Below are 14036 nucleotides of genomic sequence, written 5' to 3' on the forward strand. Positions count from 1 at the left end.
ATATACTTGTTTAAATATTTCATTGTTCTTTTATGTTTATTTTTATTTTAGTTTCTTTTATTTATTTTTATTTAGCAATCTTAATTAAACCAACAATGAACCTTTGAAACCTTGACAATTTTATAATTTGTGTATTTGAAGTTTTATAATAATATTTTCATCTATAATATATTATTGCTAAAATTAAACTTACAACATCCTCTCCGTGGATCGATCTCGTACTCACGAGTATATTACTTGCAGACAACCTACACTTGGGTGAATTACAATTTAAGTTGTAGCAAGTTTTTGGCGCCGTTGCCGGGGAGGTATAAATTAAGTTTAATTTTGTTATTATGTAAATAGTATGTTGTTTTTTATTGTATGATTGTTTGGAGTCGTAAACAAAGTGGTAGACTTGTTCGAGTAACTGAAAATATTTTAAACATGGACGATAATTCTAATAATCAAGATGATAATAATAATAATAATCATCATCAAGAACATGAACAATCAAGAACACTTAGGCACCATATGAATCCAATAAGAACTAGTACACCATCTTGTTTAGTTTTTCCTCCTGATGCATCTAATTTCAATTTTAAGCCACAAGTCATTCAACTTTTACCAAATTTTCATGGCTTAGATTCTGAAAATCCATATTTGCATTTAAGAGATTTTGAGGAGGTTTGCAACACTTATAATGATCAAAATTGTAGCATGGATACTGTTCGATTAAAGCTTTTCCCTTTTTCCTTAAAAGATAAAGCTAAAACATGGTTGCAAAATTTGAGATCAAGTTCAATAAGATCATGGGAAGAAATGCAACAACAATTTCTAAAAAAGTTTTTTCCTTCCCATAGAACAAACTCTTTTAAAAGACAAATTACAACTTTTTCTCAAAAACAAGGGGAAACATTTTATCAATGTTGGGATAGATATAAAGAGTTACTTAATACATGCCCACATCATGGTTTTGAAATATGGAGAATAGTTTCTCACTTTTATGAAGGTTTAATACCTAAAGATAGGCAAATGATAGAATTCATGTGTAATGGAACTTTTGAAGATAAAAACCCAAATGAAGCTATGGAATATTTGGAGTCATTAGCAGAAAATGCTCAAAATTGGGATAATATAGGCTCAATTGAACCACCAAGTAAAACCAATAATTCAACAAATGGGGGTGGTATTTATCATCTTAAAGATGATGTAGATGTTCAAGCTAAACTTGCATCTTTAGCAAGAAAAATCGAGTCATTAGAAATGAAAAAGAGTGATCAATTAAAAAGTGTTCAAGAAATTGTTTGTCATATATGTGACACACATGATCATCTTACAAAAAATTGTCCTACTTTGCCTTCATTTAAAGAATGTCTCCATGAACAAGCCAATTATGTTAACAATTTTAAAAAACCAACATTAGATCCTTTTTCACAAACATACAATCCTGGTTGGAGAAATCATCCCAATTTTAGTTGGAGGAACGATAATAATGCACAACCTTCACAACAACCTTTTCAAAATAACCAAAATCATCAAGGTTATGCTCCTTATATCCCACCTCCAAGAAAAAATTTTGAAGATGAAATTCATGCATACATTCAAAAGCAAGAGTCTATCAATATTCAAAACATTCAATCTATGAATGATTTGAAAGAAACTCTTGCAAAATTTGCATCTGCACTTAATATTCATGAAAAAGGAAAATTTCCATCTCAACCACAACCTAATCCTAAAAATCAAAATCAAGAAAAATTTGATCAAGTAAAATCTGTTATTACTCTTAGAAGTGGTAAAATAGTTAATGATCCATATAGTGATGAAAACAAAGATCAGTCAAACTCAAAGAGTAAGGATGAAAATCTTGATACTTTCGAGAAAGATGATACTTTGAGTCCTAAGATTAAGAAAGTTGATGATAAATTATCTGAAATAATATGTGAGTCAAATAAACATGTTCCTTTCCCTCATGCATTAGTTAATAATAAAAAACAAAAAAATGATTCTGATATTTATGAAGTTTTTAAACAAGTAAAAATAAATATTCCATTATTAGATGCTATTAAACAAGTGCCTTCTTATGCAAAGTTTTTAAAAGATTTATGTACTGTAAAAAGACAATTGCATGTAAAGAAGAAAGCATTCTTAACGGAGCAAGTAAGTTCTATTATTCAAAATAATTCTACCTTGAAATATAAAGATCCCGGTTGTCCAACAATTTCATGTATTATTGGAAAAAATAAAATTAAAAAGCTTTGTTAGATTTGGGAGCAAGTGTGAATTTAATTCCTTATTCAGTTTATGAAAAGCTTAAGTTGGGAGATTTAAAACCTACATCTGTTACTCTTTTACTAGCCGATAGGTCAATCAAAATACCTAGAGGTATCGTAGAAGATGTGTTAGTTCAAGTCGATAAATTCATATATCCTGTGGATTTTATTGTCTTGGATACACAACCAATAGAAGTACATAACGAAATTCCAGTAATATTGGGACGTCCATTTCTAGCAACTTCAAATGCTTTAATTAATTGTCGAAATGGAATAATGAAATTGTCTTTTGGAAATATGACTTTAGAACTTAATGTGTTCAATTTATGTAAACAACCAAGTATTAATGAAGATGAAGATGATAATGCAATAGAAACAATTGTGGAAGAAAATATACACCAAAAAAACTTAAATCAACAATCTGAAGTTTGTTTAGTGGAAAGTTTTGATTCAAAAAATGTTTTTAAATCAAAGTTATTTGAAGAAATTAATGAACTTGAAGAAGTAAAAGAAAATGATCATCCAAAACTTGAATTAAAACCCTTGCCAATAGAACTAAAATATGCTTTTCTTGGTGAAAATCAAACATATCCTATTGTAATATCTTCTACCCTCTTACCAAAACAAGAAGAAGATTTAATAACACTACTTAAAAAACACAAAAATGCAATTGGATGGACTTTGCAAGATATAAAAGGTATAAATCCTTTAATCTGCACACATAGAATTCATTTGGAAGAAAATGCTAAAACATATCAACAACCACAAAGAAGATTAAATCCACACATGAAAGAAGTTGTTAAAAATGAAGTTTTAAAACTATTAGATGCCGAAATTATTTATCCAATCTCGGATAGTAAATGGGTAAGTCCAACACAAGTAGTACCAAAAAAATCAGGCATCACTGTTATAAAAAATGAAAAGGGAGAATTATTACAAGCTAGGATTCCATCTAGTTGGCGTATGTGCATTGATTATAGAAAATTAAATGATGCAACTAGAAAAGATCACTTTCCGTTACCATTTTTAGATCAAATTTTAGAGAAAGTGGCAGGTAATCCTTATTATTGTTTTCTTGATGGGTATTCGGGGTATTATCAAATACCAATATCATTAGAAGATCAAGAAAAAACTACTTTCACTTGTCCGTTCGGAACTTTTGCTTTTAAAAGAATGCCATTTGGTTTATGTAATGCCCCGGCTACTTTTCAAAGATGCATGCTAAGTATTTTTAGTGACATGATTGAAGAATTTGTGGAAGTTTTTATGGATGATATAACTGTTTTTGGAAACTCATTTGAAAACTGTCTTAAAAATTTGGAAGAAGTTTTAAAAAGATGTGAAGAAAAAAATCTTGTTTTAAATTGGGAAAAATGTCACTACATGGTTAAATCCGGAATTGTGTTAGGGCATGTCATATCTGAAAAAGGAATTGAAGTTGATAAAGCTAAGGTTGATGTTATTGCTAATCTACCATCACCAAACACGATCAAAGAAATTCGATCATTTTTGGGTCATGCGGGATTTTATAGAAGATTTATAAAAACTTTTAGCATAATATCGAAACCAATTTCAAATCTTTTAACAAAAGATGCACAATTTGAATGGACTCAAGAATGTGAAACTGCTTTTAAAAAAATAATTAATCTTTTAACTACATCACCTATTTTACAACCTCCTGATTGGTCTTTACCATTTGAATTAATGTGTGATGCAAGTGATTATGCTGTAGGAGCCGTGTTAGGACAAAGAAAGGAAGGTAAACCTTATGTGATCTATTATGCAAGTAGAACCTTAAATAGTGCTCAAATCAATTATTCAACAACTGAAAAAGAATTACTTTCAGTAGTGTTTGCATTAGATAAATTTCGATCCTATTTAATTGGTTCTACTACTATTGTTTACACTGATCATTCTGCCATAAAATATTTATCAAATAAACAAGATGCTAAGCCGAGATTAATAAGATGGATTTTGTTGTTACAAGAATTTGATCTTGTAATAAAAGATAAAAAAGGAAAAGAAAATGTAGTAGCCGATCATTTATCAAGAATAATTTCTGAATCATCTCAAAATGAAATACCAATAAATGAAAATTTTCCGGATGATCAACTATTTTATGCTACTACTATGCCTTGGTTTGCTAATATTGTAAATTTTCTTGTGACAAATAAAATGCCTTCTCATTGGAGTTCACAAGATAAAAATAAATTCTTGAAAGAGGTCAAAAAATTTTATTGGGATGATCCTTATTTGTTTAAGTATTGTCCTGATCAAATTTTTCGACGATGCATACCCGACAATGAGGTAAGTAGTGTCATTAAATTTTGTCATTCTGAGGCATGTGGAGGTCATTTTTCGTCAAAGAAAACAGCTGCAAAAATCTTTCAATGTGGATTTTATTGGCCTTCTTTATTCAAAGATACACATTCATTTTGCAAATCTTGTGAAAATTGTCAGAAAATGGGTTCAATTTCAAAACGAAACATGATGCCTTTAAATCCAATCATGATTATTGAAATATTTGACAGTTGGGGAATAGATTTTATGGGTCCATTTCCATTATCTTTTGGATTCACTTATATTTTAGTAGCTGTCGATTATGTTTCAAAATGGATTGAAGCAATTGCATGTAGAACTAATGATCATAAAGTTGTGATAAAATTTTTGAAAGAAAATATTTTAGTCGATTTGGAATACCTAGAGCTATAATAAGTGATGGGGGAAGTCATTTTATAAATAAATCATTTTCTTCGTTGTTAAGAAAATATGGTATTACACATAAAGTCTCTACTCCATATCACCCTCAAACGAATGGTCAGGTTGAACTTGCAAATAAAGAAATAAAACAAATTTTGGAAAAAAACAGTCAATCCAAATCGAAAAGATTGGTCTTTAAGATTAAGTGATGCATTATGGGCATATAGAACTGCATTTAAAACATCAATGGGGATGTCACCATACAGATTAGTTTTTGGAAAGCATTGTCATTTACCTGTTGAAATTGAACATAAAGCTTATTGGGCAATTAAAGCGTTTAATACTAATTTAGATGATGCATCTAAATCAAGAAAATTGCAATTAAATGAACTAGAAGAATTAAGAAATGATGCATATGAAAATGCAAAGATTTATAAAGATAAAACAAAAGCATTTCATGATAAAAATATTATGAGAAAATCTTTTGAAATCGGACAAAAAGTTTTACTTTATAATTCTCGCTTGCATTTGTTTCTAGGAAAACTTAGATCGCGATGGTCTGGACCATTTATTGTTAAATTTGTCTATCCTAATGGTGCTGTTGATGTTGAAAATCCTAAAAATAATAATGTATTTAAAGTTAATGGGCAAAGACTTAAACCGTTTATAGAAAATGAAGTTCTTAATGAAGAGTTTATTCCTTTATATGATCCAACTTAATTGTTACTTATATTTTTATTTTATTTTTGCAGAATTGAGTTCACTTCCCGGTTAAGTGGCGGATAACGGTACTCCGTGACTACTTTCAGTCGGTTTTATTTCAATTTCCCAAAATAATTGAATATATATATATATAAATATATATTATGGATGAAGCTATCAAAAAACTTGGTAAATATTTTCCATCTGTTTCTAAAAAAGTTCTGAGAATGATTTATGAAGGCAGATGTGAAAGATTGAGAATGCTTATGCAAAAAGGAATCCCGGAGGATATTCGTCTTATAATTGAAGCCAAGGTTCGATTAGGTGGTGAAGTTCCAAAATTCTTACTTGTTCGAAATATGTCTGGACTAGGAAAAAGTACCTATGCGAAGAAAAGAAGGGCTAAAAGGTTAGATGTTTGTCATAATTGTGCCAGATGGACTTGTAATAGACAATGCAGATCTTTGGGATATGTTTCCACAAATAGAGAAGATAAAATTGATTTCATTAAGAATGGGCTGAGTAAAGAGTCATTGGATGATATCTCATTGACTCTTGAGACGCATTCTAGTGGAGATGTACAAGGTCAACTTCTCCGTTTATGGAAACTATTCCAAGCGCAGCGTCATGGTGATGGTCTTGGGAATCTGACTAAAAAAGACCCTATTTGCCAATTTATAAGAAAATTGGATGGTAAGCCAACCCTCGACTCATAAATATTGAAGGAACACTGTGAGCCACAATCACATCACTGTTTATACGCATGCATGTTATTATTATATATTATTTTTTTTTTACTATTTTCATCATTTTGTTCACATCTGTATTCCTATTTCTGTCTTATTCCTTGTTTTCCTTATAAAATCACTCAACTCTCTCTATATTTTTTAAAAGAAAAGAAAAAAACATGACAGGATCTTCTTCACAAAAATTGAAAAATATTTGTGTCTTTTGTGGTTCTAATACTGGAAAGAATGAAATATTTGTTGATGCAGCAATTAATCTTGGAAAAAATTTAGCAGAGAGAAAAATTCACTTGGTTTACGGAGGAGGCAATATTGGGTTAATGGGATCTATTTCAACAGCAGCTCATCTTGGAGGTAGTCAGGTTTTGGGTATTATTCCTACAGATTTAGCTGAAGGAAATATTACAGGTGTTACGGTTGGGGAAGAGTTGAAAGTTTCATCAATGTACGAGAGAATAACTAAAATGATAGAAAATTCTGATGCTTTTATTGCCTTGCCTGGTGGTTTTGGTACTTTAGAAGAAATTTTTCATGTTGTTTCTTGGGCACAACTTAATATCCATAATAAACCTGTTGGCTTGTTGAATATCAATAACTATTATGATGGTTTGTTGACTTTTCTCGATGTAGCCGTGGAACAAAATTTTATTTCAAAAAATTCACGAAGGATGCTCATCTCTGCTTCGAATGAAGACCAATTAATTGATGATCTCCAAGCTTTTGTTCATCAACCTGATTCAGCTATAACAAAGATCAATTGGTCTCAACCAACCAGTAAGAAAAGAAAACTGGATCATTGATTCAACATGTCATGAAATGGTTTGTGTTTGTTCCTCATCTTCAATAATTCCAGGTAATATCTCTTTCATCATGTACTCTTTATTTTTCTTAAAAAAAAAAAAAAAAATTTAAAATTTTTAAAAAAATATATTTCTATAATAATATTTATTTTTTTTTTCAATGGCAGAGTAAGGAGTCAAAAACTCCTGACACGCATTAGTTTTTATTTATCATCTTATCACAATAGATTAGATTTTAATATTCCGTATATATTTAAATTGCAAACTACTAAGAAAATGAAGTCTTTTTGTATAGATGTTTATTTATTCTTCTTTTTATCAATTTAATAGAAAATATATAATTGATGGGATATAAGTTATAAATAATATATAATTGTGTGTTTTCAAATACATATTTTCTAAAACTTTTATGAGTATATAATTAAAGTGATATTGATTGAATAAATAATAACATGTATAATTGAGGGAATTAATTTGTAAAAGTTCAATAGTTACTCACATAAATTTTGTGAGTGAGGGGTAAGAATTGAGAAAACAACTTATAAGCTTTTATTGATTATTAAGAAATGGTTGATTACTAGATTAAACCCATTTTGAAAAAAAAAAAGAAAAAAAAAGAAAAATGAAAATTGGCTGCAAAGTTGTTTGAAGTTTGATTGTAAAGATGTAGAGTATTAATATCTCTACTATAATTATTAATGTAATAGATTTACCTCATAAAAAATAAAAAAAAATAAATAAACTTTGAAAAAAAAATGTTACATTTTCAAAGTTTATTGGAGGTATTTGATTATGTAAAAACAATTTTGCAGCCAAGCAAAAAAAAAAAAAAACAAAAAAAAAAACAAAAAAACAAAAAAACAAAAAAAAAAAAAATGGGTTTATTCTTTGTAAATCATCCTATCTTATTTTCAATATTAGGTTATTTGATTGTCTGCTTTACTAGCCATTTTCAAAGAGTGTATAATTTTCTTCCAACTCCACGAGTGAAAAACAGCTATATATGAAATACTTTAACCCGAGAGAATATGGAGTTGAGACTTTTACATTAAGATTCCTGATATTATACATGTTATGAAATGATTTCTATTATCATTTTAATTATATTATTCTCAAAGTTTTTAGAAAATATTTATATAAAAAAATTATATATATTTAATATTTTGATATTGTGTGTAATATATATGTATACCCCATCCAATTATATATTAATATATTAGTTGATAATGAGATTTATAAATAAACATATGATCTCCTCACAAGTGTGTTTTTAAAATTTTAAAGTTTGCAAATTTGAATATATATATTAAGGAATAAAAATCTAACTTGTGATTTTATGATATTTTATGATATTTTATGATATTTTATTACTAAGGGACTAGTAATTAGCCGGTTTGGGGGTGTGATGAAACTTAAAATTTGTAATTATTTATATGTTAAAAAGTGTGTTTTAAAATTTAAGTTTAATTAAAATTATGAAGTTGTATTATTTTAGTGTTATGTGTTTATATTTAAATGTTTTACTAAAATGTTGTATTTTACGGTTTGCGCAGGTTTGGTAAAAATAAAATTACTCAAGCTACAGTGGTCATAATGGAGTAATCTCAAAACCTGTAGAATCACAAAAGAGGCATCTTCAACTTTGTAGAAGACAAGAAATTCCAAAAACTTCATTAAGATGATCAAAATAATAAAACATCAAAATGGAGATAGATTTACTTTTACTATGACCAGCTTGGAGTAAAAATATCATAAGTATTTCATATTTTATCCAAAAGGGGTGAATGAGTTGTCCAAACACATCTACACAAAATATCCTACGTGTTCTATGTTGAAAAGAAAGGCTGAATCGGTGGTCTAAGGCATCAAACATGCCAATTAAAGTTGGGTCATGGTATTGACATTCAAGGAGACAAGCACCCACCAACTTTACTATTTCACATTTAATAAGCCTTGGACTCTTCCTCTCATTTGGCCTATAAATAGATGTGTTGTATAAGCTTTGTAGTATGCAAGAGTGTAGAGAATTCTTCATTTGTAAAATAAATATTGTGTGTGTGAGAATAAAAGTTTGAGTGTGCAAGTTTCTCAAGTTCAAGTATGAAATTTCTTTTATCTTTATTCTTGAGTTTCATGTTAATGGAAAGCTAAATCTATAAAATTGTCAAGGTTTCAAAGGTTCATTGTTGGTTTAATTAAGATTGCTAAATAAAAATAAATAAAAGAAACTAAAATAAAAATAAACATAAAAGAACAATGAAATATTTAAACAAGTATATCATATAATATAGTTCCCACTATATTAATATCAGATTAACCGATATTTAATACATGGTATCAAAAACTTGCTACAACTTAAATTGTAATTCACCCAAGTGTAGGTTGTCTGCAAGTAATATACTCGTGAGTACGAGATCGATCCACGGAGAGGATGTTGTAAGTTTAATTTTAGCAATAATATATTATAGATGAAAATATTATTATAAAACTTCAAATACACAAATTATAAAATTGTCAAGGTTTCAAAGGTTCATTGTTGGTTTAATTAAGATTGCTAAATAAAAATAAATAAAAGAAACTAAAATAAAAATAAACATAAAAGAACAATGAAATATTTAAACAAGTATATCATATAATATAGTTCCCACTATATTAATATCAGATTAACCGATATTTAATACATGGTACCCATAATATATATAGATGAATAAATATAAACATAAAAAGAACAATTAAATATTTAAACAAGTATATCATATAATATAGTTCCCACTATATTAATATCCACCGATATTTAATACATGGTACCCATAATATATATATAAATGCATAAATATAAATTGACATAAAAGTAAATGTTAGATCAAATCACAATATTTTATTTAGAACAACCGGCAGAGCCACGCTATCGTCTAAATAAAATATATGACTTTATGTTAGATGCGATAAAGTAAATGTTAGTTGCGGAAAAGTAAAAGTTAGATGCGAGAAAGTAAATGTTAGTTGCGGAAAAGTAAATGTTAGTTGCGATAAAGTAAAAGTTAGATGCGATAAATTAAATGTTAGTTCAAATCACAATATATTATTTAGAACAACCGACAGTGTCACGCTATCGTCTAAATAATATATATGACTTTATTATAAATAGATACATATATTTATAGTATATAATTATTGTAGTAATTATTGTATCATATTTGACAACAAATCAAGGTAACCACATTCAAGGTACCAAGCATTTGATGTAAATAGATAACAACAAATCATCCAAAATTATACATACAAATAAAGATCAATTAGTAAAAATAAAAATAGAAAAGAAAAGAATATACAAAATATAAACAATCTTACTTGACCAACAATGAAACCTTTTCACCTTGACATAAATAGATTTAGCTTTCCAAAAACATGAAACTCAAGAATAAAGATAAAAGAAATTTCATACTTGAACTTGAGAAACTTGCACACTCAAACTTTTATTCTCACACACACAATATTTATTTTACAAATGAAGAATTCTCTACACTCTTGCATACTACAAAGCTTATACAACACATCTATTTATAGGCCAAATGAGAGGAAGAGTCCAAGGCTTATTAAATGTGAAATAGTAAAGTTGGTGGGTGCTTGTCTCCTTGAATGTCAATACCATGACCCAACTTTAATTGGCATGTTTGATGCCTTAGACCACCGATTCAGCCTTTCTTTTCAACATAGAACACGTAAGATATTTTGTGTAGATGTGTTTGGAAAACTCATTCACCCCTTTTGGATAAAATATGAAATACTTATGATATTTTTACTCCAAGCTGGTCATAGTAAAAGTAAATCTATCTCCATTTTGATGTTTTATTATTTTGATCATCTTAATGAAGTTTTTGGAATTTCTTGTCTTCTACAAAGTTGCAGATGCCTCTTTTGTGATTCTACAGGTTTTGAGATTACTCCATTATGACCACTGTAGCTTGAGTAATTTTATTTTTACCAAACCTGCGCAAACCGTAAAATACAACATTTTAGTAAAACATTTAAATATAAACACATAACACTAAAATAATACAACTTCATAATTTTAATTAAACTTAAATTTTAAAACACACTTTTTAACATATAAATAATTACAAATTTTAAGTTTCATCACAAATAGGGATACATCTCATGGGGTGGGAAGGGGCCATAAATCAAGCCCACTTTGTAATTTGATAATTATTACAACCATTCAACACAAAATATCCTAGCATACACCTAGCAAATTGGTCTTGGGCTTTTAATCATCCTTCATGCACAATATCACATGTCATACACCATCAATTAATTATCTCAATAATTAATTGATCAAATATTATATATCTTGGTTCAATCACTAACCACCACAATTATAAAATAAATTAACAAAATAAACAAACACCTTTGTTTACTTTCAAATTAATTTATTTATAATTGAATTTCTTGTAAATCACAATTTACTATAAATAATCAAAGTCACACTTTAACTATTTATTTTATGAGAAAAATCACATATTATAAAGTTTAATTTTTCATAAAAATCAACTATAATATATTTGTAGTAGCCCGTAACCAAAATCAGTAATTAAGGAATTAATCATAATTACTTGGGTAGAGTTCGGAAGCTCCGAAGGCGAGTTCGGAAGCTCCGATCAGGATCGGAAGCTCCGAACAGGATCGGAAGCTCCGATCGATATTACGTCAGGCATGACGTGTGGCAAGATCGGAAGCTCCGATCACCCCTATCCGAAGTCAACAAGTGATATTTTGACACGTGGCAGATCAGGATCTTCGGAAGTTCCGATGGCAGGATCGGACGTTCCGATCGAGGTTCGGACGTTCCGATCGAGGTTCGGAAGTTCCGATCGTTGTCTATAAATAGAAGGCCGAGACTTCACTTTCATTTGCCAATTCCGAGTTCTCCTTTTCTTTCTAGTCCTTTTGGAGCTGTTCTAGTCTTTTTAGGCTTGGTCCGGAGGTCGGCGAGGCGTTCAGTAGTCGTAGCAGGGTTGTGCCCAAGTTCTGGAGGCATCGACATCAAAGGGCTAACGACGGACGAAGGTATAGCTTTTGCTTCCTATAAATATTTAGGAGTATGCAATAGCTTAGTTAAGGCTTTTAGAGCACTTTAATGATAGTAGTATCATTTGGCAGTGTAGAGCAGACTATAGGCGTGGACCTAGAGTTGGTAGAGCTTGCAATGTTTTGATGTACGAAAGTACTGTTCGAGATATCCTGACTGAGTATGCATGTATTATGTGACTGCATGATTTATATGCCATGATATTATGCTGCATTCATTTGCATCTTGCTGTATCTCTTTCGAGATGTCTGTTAGTAGGGTCGTACCCTATCCTATTAGTGGATGGACTTCCATCGATTTGGGTCCGGCGTATCCACGGTTATCTCGGTATGGGAGCCACCTCCTGAAGCGACGGCACAGCGTGCTACATACCAGGGCCCGGTCTGTCTCTGTTATCTGATCCTTGACCTCGAGTCTATAGGGAGTTCACTTTGCATGCATGTATACTCATACTCTCGCACTGAGCATTTTATGCTCACGTCTCGTACTCTGTATTTTCTGGACACCCTATTCCATGGGGCAGGTTTGCGATTGGACGAGGAGAGTGGATCCAGGAGGGGCTAGTCAGTGGTTGGCCAGCTGGAGCTTCGTCTAGGTTTTATTGCTGTTGTTTTGGGTTTATACAGCTATTCGATTTGGTTGTATATTTTGGATGATTACAGATTCCTTTACTTGGGATTGTATAATGTTTATGGTTTCCGCAGTTTTATTCTGATATCTGTTTAATTAAGTTAATTGCATGCATAAGTTCTGTTTAGTAGGTGATCCAGGTAAGGGTCACTACATTTATGGTATCAGAGCATGCAAAAGAATTCTTGGGATTTAGTCTCATCTTGAGGTATTTTTGTAGATGTCAAATCGTGTCGACCAGAGTTCTCATGGCAGTGTTGGTGGGCGTTGGGGTGATGCCGACCGGGAGCCTCGTCGAGAACGGCGTCATCGTCACCATGACGACGAGCATTTTACTGTGCGTCGATTCTTAGCTATGGGTCCTAAGCCCTTAGTTGGAGGTGAGTCTCCGGAGGACGCGGAGAACTGGTTAGACTGCATGGAGACGACTTTTCAGACTTTCCAATGCACCGAGGAGCAGAAGGTGGAGACCCTTGGCTATCTTCTGGATGGGCGTGCGCGCAGGTGGTGGAGGTTTACTTCTGCACCTTTTGTTGCGGCGAGAGGAGTGGCCACCTGGACCGAGTTCCGCACAGCTTTCCAAAAGCGGTATTTTCCTCCTGCACTCCGACAGTCGAAGGCAGGCGAGCTACTGAGTCTGCGACAGGGAGCCATGTCTATCGATGAGTATCAGCAGAGGTTCTTTGATCTGCTATCCTATTACCCCGAGATTGCTGATAGCTCAGAGATGAAGTATAATCTGTTCCTTCAGGGCCTTAACCCTGAGATCCATGACCATGTGGCGGTAGGCGACGACATGTCCTACAAGGGTTTGGTGAGCCGTTGTCACTAGGCAGAGGACAGCATTCGGCGGAACAAGTCTTTCCCTCAGTCGAGGCCTGCTAGTTCTTTGGGTCCCCGTGCCCAAACTTTCAAGAAGTCTTGATCTTCTTCTTCCTCTGGTTCTGGAGGTGTGGTCCGTTACGATAAGAAGAACAAGTGTGATCACTGTGGGAAGAACCATCCATCCGACAAGTGTCGTAGAGCTTCTGGAGCTTATTTCCGTTGTGGAGAGACTGGTCACATCCGGAGGGATTGTCCACTGTCTGGGGGAGGCGGTTCTGGATCTGGTTCAGGA

The 14036-nt window shown here is 31.4% G+C and overlaps 1 non-coding gene across 1 annotated transcript; it reads right to left on the minus strand.

Annotated features, from left to right (window-relative positions):
- Positions 1-845: 845 nt before the first annotated feature.
- Positions 846-956, minus strand: LOC140870030 (small nucleolar RNA R71). The gene has a single exon (XR_012147014.1). It is a non-coding gene; the product is annotated as a small nucleolar RNA R71 (small nucleolar RNA).
- Positions 957-14036: the final 13080 nt, after the last annotated feature.

This window comes from Henckelia pumila, chromosome 4 (genome assembly GCF_033568475.1).
Source record: "Henckelia pumila isolate YLH828 chromosome 4, ASM3356847v2, whole genome shotgun sequence".
Taxonomy (NCBI): Eukaryota; Viridiplantae; Streptophyta; class Magnoliopsida; order Lamiales; family Gesneriaceae; genus Henckelia; species Henckelia pumila.